The 5,134-nt window shown below is 35.6% G+C and overlaps 1 non-coding gene across 1 annotated transcript; it reads left to right on the plus strand.

Moving 5' to 3' along the window:
- Positions 1-3,403: 3,403 nt before the first annotated feature.
- On the plus strand, positions 3,404-3,592 carry LOC124516875 (U2 spliceosomal RNA). Its single transcript, XR_006963258.1, has one exon. It is a non-coding gene; the product is annotated as a U2 spliceosomal RNA (small nuclear RNA).
- Positions 3,593-5,134: the final 1,542 nt, after the last annotated feature.

Below are 5,134 nucleotides of genomic sequence, written 5' to 3' on the forward strand. Positions count from 1 at the left end.
GGATAAAGGAGTCAGATTGCTAGGTCATAGGTAGATGTTATATCCTCTTTTAAAAACTTTGTATTGAGGGATGCCTGGGTGGCGCAGTTGGTTAAGCCTCCAAATTTTGGTTTTGGCTCAGTTCATGATCTCACAGTTCGTGAGTTTGAGTCCCGCGTCAGGCTCTGAGTGGCAGTGGGGAGCCTGCTTGGGATTCTCTGTCTCCCTCTATCTTCTGCCTCCTTCTCTCTCTTTCTCTCTCTCTCTCTCTCAAAAATAAACAAACACTTAAATAGGAGTAAAAACAGTATTGAAGAAAAATATACAGAAAAGTACACATATCATAAGTGTACACTTTTACAACTTGACTGCTCTTCTGTAACCAGTACAGAGATGAAAAAAAGAAAAACACAGGTGTGCCAGAAGCCCCCTGCCCCACATCTGCTTCTCTATACCCCTGCCCCTCGTGGCTAGCCACTACCTTGACTCTAATTCTGCTCTAAAGTTTTTTGGTTTGCTTGTTTCTTGAAAAATTTTTCTTCTACTTTATTGAGATATAATTTCCATATAATAAACTACACAGTAAGGTATACAATTTGATGTGTTTTCATACACACATGAAACCATCACTGCAATCAAGATAGTAAACATTTCCATCGTCCCCCAAAGTTTCCTCATAACTCTTTGCAAGTCGTATCTCCCTTCCCCTCTGTCTCCAGGCAACCTGTCACTATAGATTAGTTTGCATTCTTAGAATCTTATGTGTAAAATCACTCAGTGTTTTTCCCTCTCTCTCTCTCCCCCTCACCTCCCCCTTCTCTCTTTCCCCCTCCCTCCCTCCTTCCCTCCCTCTCCCTGAGCTCTAGTGCTTGCCCATGCTCTAGCGCGTGCTCTCTCTCCCTCTTTCTCTCTTTCTCCCTTTCTCTCTTTCTCCCTTTCTCTCTCTCTCTCTCTCTCTCTCTCTCTCTCTCTCTGTGTGTGTGTGTGTGTGTATAATCTGGCTTATTTTCAAGTAGAATAATGATTTTTAGATTGTTCCATATTGTTGCTTATTTATCCATTCACCTGTTGATAGATATTTTGACTGCTTCCATTTCTGGCTCTTACTAATAAAGCTGCTATAACATTTGTGTACAAGTCTCTTTTATTTGTATACAAGTCTCTTTCATTTCTCTTGGATAAATACCTATGAGAACATGGCTGAGTTATATAGGGTAGGTGTAATTTTAATCCTTCAAGAAACTGACAAATTTAGCCCAAGTTGTACACATCATTTTATATATTCAACAGCACTTGGAATTGTCAGTCTTTTGCCTTCTAGCCACTGTAATGCCAATGTAGTGGTATCTCGTTGTGGTTTTAATTTGCGTTTCCCTGATCCCCTGTAATGTTGAGCAGCTTTTCAGGTTCATATTAGCCATTTGGGAAATGACTGCAAGTCTTGCCCATTTAAAAAATTGGGTTATCTTTTTTATTGTTTAGTTGTAGCAAGTCTTTATATTTTCTCAATACAAGTCCCTCATCAGATATATTTGTGAATATTTTCTCTTAGTCTGTGACTTGCCTGTTTATATTTTTAGTGGTGTCTTTCAAAGAGAAGAAGTTTTTATATTGGACTTTATCAAAATATTTTTACTTTCATGGTTTAGTGTTTTCTATCCTTATACATTTTGACTTACACCAAAGTTGCAAAGGTATCTTATATTTTCTCCTAAGGGCTTTATAATTTTAGCCTTTACATTTCAGTCTGTGATCCATTTTGAATTGATTTTTGTTAATGGTTTGATAAAGAAGTGGAGGCTTCCCCACCCTCAATATTTATATGTTTGCTCCAGCATCTGTTAAAAAAAAGCTTTGTACTTCAGTTTGTCAACTATATCTCAGGAATGGTAGAAAAACAAAACCTTTCCTTTTCAACTTACCTACTTTGACATCCCTGTTGAAAATCATTTGACATTGTAAGAATGAGCCTATTTCTGGACTGTATTCTGTTACAATGATGGAATTCTCAATTCTTTTGCCATTACTACATTGTCTTGATTACTTAGCCTTAGAGTAAATCTTGAACGCAGGTAGTTTACCCCAGGTTCTTTTACCAGATTCTTTTGGCTGTTCTGGGTCATTTGCTTTTCCATGTAAATTTTAGAATCAGACATTGGGATATTGGCTATAATTACATAGTGAATACTTAGTTCAATATGGGGACAAGTGACGTATAATGACGTTCCATCTTTCAGTCCATTAATAATGGTATATCTGCCCATTTATTTAGGTCTTTAATTTCTCTAAACAGTATTTTTTATTTTTCAGTTGCCATGGAGTATGTTATGTGAACACTGCATGCTGTCCTATTTGTGTCATTTCTTACAGCCAAATTGTTATTTACACATGCTTATTTTTATGATATAAATTAAGATTTGGTATGAGATTTTCCATGTGAAAACCTTATCTAATGCATAGATGAAGGGACCATATATTTCGATGTGACAGTGCTAGAAACAGCAGAGATTAAACGGGTATCTTTAGAAACTGTAAAGTATAATTTTACAGCTGTATAGTTATTGGTGTAATTCTTTTGGCTTGTATAGTTGTGAATATTAATATTTAAAGAGGTTTATCTTTGTTAACATAATCCAATAATTTTATTTTTTTTTTTTTTATTAAATTTTTTTTTTTCAACGTTTATTTATTTTTGGGACAGAGAGAGACAGAGCATGAACGGGGGAGGGGAAGAGAGAGAGGGAGACACAGAATGGGAAACAGGCTCCAGGCTCTGAGCCATCAGCCCAGAGCCCGACGCGGGGCTCGAACTCACGGACCGCGAGATCGTGACCTGGCTGAAGTCGGACGCTTAACCGACTGCGCCACCCAGGCGCCCCAATAATTTTAGAATCAAAAGTAAAACAGAATCTTATCAGGTTAATTGGGAAGTAAGTTTTTACAAGAGGATTTTGAGTTTGTAGTTTACCTTCTCCTTTTTCCCCCCTTTCATTAATATTAATGGAAATATGTGACATTTAGAGATGTATAAAGAAGAAAATAAAACTCTGTCCTACCACGCAGAAATGACTACAGTTTAAATTTTTGATACATTTTCTCACCTTTGTGTATGTATGTTATATAGCCATTAAGTATGCACAATTTAGTTTTGCTTCTTTCATTTAAAGTTTTATCACTGGCATTTTCCCATACATTAAATGCTTTAGGAATAATTTACAGCACCTGCATTATAATCCAGAATGGACATAAAACACACCCCAGTTTACTCAGGTTTGGTTTTTTTTTTTCTTGTAGGATATTTAGTTGCCCCCCCCCCCATTTTTTCCCTGTTTTTTTTTTCCCTTAATATTTGTCTTTAAGCATACTGTTCACAACTTTTTTTTATCCATCTTTGAATTTCATTTTAAAATAAATTTGTTTTTTTATCACTTCTAGGACTTTGGTTAAGATCAAGTGTGGTGTCTGTTCTTATCTGTTTAATATCCAATGCATCCTTTGTCCCAGGATAATATAGTAAGTAGATTTTTGGAGCAGGGAGATGGAATAGGAGCTTGCTCCATCTACTCCACACATTGACCTGGTATTGCAGTACCCCAGGAATGATGCACTTCCTCAGGGGAAATATTCAGGTGTCTAAAGTCAACTTAAACTGTGGGGAAATGTATCATCTGGGATTGTGTGCACTGGAATGCTTCTGTCTGTGAGTGTTGGGGTGGGTGGCTTGTGCCTGGGTTCCTGGAGGGGGAGGTGTATATATATATATGCACGATGGTCATCTTCCACCCTAGGAACAGCATGAGTAGAAGTATGATTATACCTGTAGTGGAAGTGGAAATAAATAAATTAATAAATAAATTAATTAGTTTTTAATTTTGAAGAATTTTATTTTTTAACTTCAAGTAATCTACAGAGTGGAGCTCGAACTCACCACCCTAAGATCAAGAGCCACGTGCTCTTCCAACTGAGCCAGCCATGTGCCCCTAAAACATTTTAAATAAAAGTGTAAAACATGATAGACATCTGCATATACTCATCAACTGTAGTAATCAGTTTTTATTTTCTTCAAATAACTTATTTGAAGAGATACAATGGGTACAGCAGAAATCTTCTCCTAGATAACAGTTTGTGTTGTTTTGCTTCGTGTTTTAGTGCATTTAATACACATGTATCCGTAAAATTTTGTTTATTGCTGTTCTGTGCTTTTGAATTACATACAAGCCATAAACTATATTTGCCTCCTAAAATTTTCATTTTTTTTTCCAACTAGATGGTTTTACAATATTCAGGCTGATTCTTCTAGATCTGGTTCATATTTTTCTCAGAATGAGCCAGTTTTTCCATTCACCTTTTGAATGCTGTGGTGAATTTTTTTGTACATTTTTCCTGACATTTGTCTCTTAAGTACTTGGACACTTAGAGGTATTATTGCAGGATCTTTAGATATGTAATCTCCAAATGGCTCTCTGAAGTGATGAGGAATGTATGTACCTACCAAAAATGTTTCTCTTGTTCCACATCCTCCCCAACTTCTGGTCTGGGTATTTTTTTTAGTTTGTTTCTGGAAATACAGTTATTAGGATAAGGAGTATGAGGTTCTGCAGTATATTAAATGAAATTTTTCATCCATGGAAGTTGTGTTCTTTCAAAGGTCTGTTAAAGAAATTTTTTCTGATCACAGACCAAAGCTTTTAAAGAGTTTTGAATAACGACACTGTTGCTTATGTTTATTTACAGTGGTATAAAAGTGTTTTCTCTAAAGATACATTAGCTGTCCTAGCTATAAACCTGTTTCATCCTGGAGAATTGACTAAAATACACTAACTCCTATGTTATGACATCTGTATAGATAATTTGGATGATTATTTGGCTAACAACCCCTGACTGATTTTACTTCCAGTACGTTTTTTGGGGAAACATATTTAATTTTTTGTAATCATGTATAGTAGAGTAAAAATACAGTTATCAGCTAGTTGGTGAATGGTTATAACAAAAGAGTAGAGATTATTTTTTCTGAAAATGCTGAATGTATCCTTACAAAATTTGTCTTTAAACTCCCCCACCATGTGCTTGTGTGTGTGTGTAATATAAAAACATTTCAAATTTAAAATATTGTACCATGTAGTAGGTGCATTCATTTTAAAAGTAAAAAGTGTAA

This window comes from Lynx rufus, unplaced genomic scaffold (assembly GCF_022079265.1).
Source record: "Lynx rufus isolate CCGP_SWC_20201006 ecotype Redwood Valley unplaced genomic scaffold, mLynRuf1.p SCAF_2, whole genome shotgun sequence".
In the NCBI taxonomy this organism is placed as follows: domain Eukaryota; kingdom Metazoa; phylum Chordata; class Mammalia; order Carnivora; family Felidae; genus Lynx; species Lynx rufus.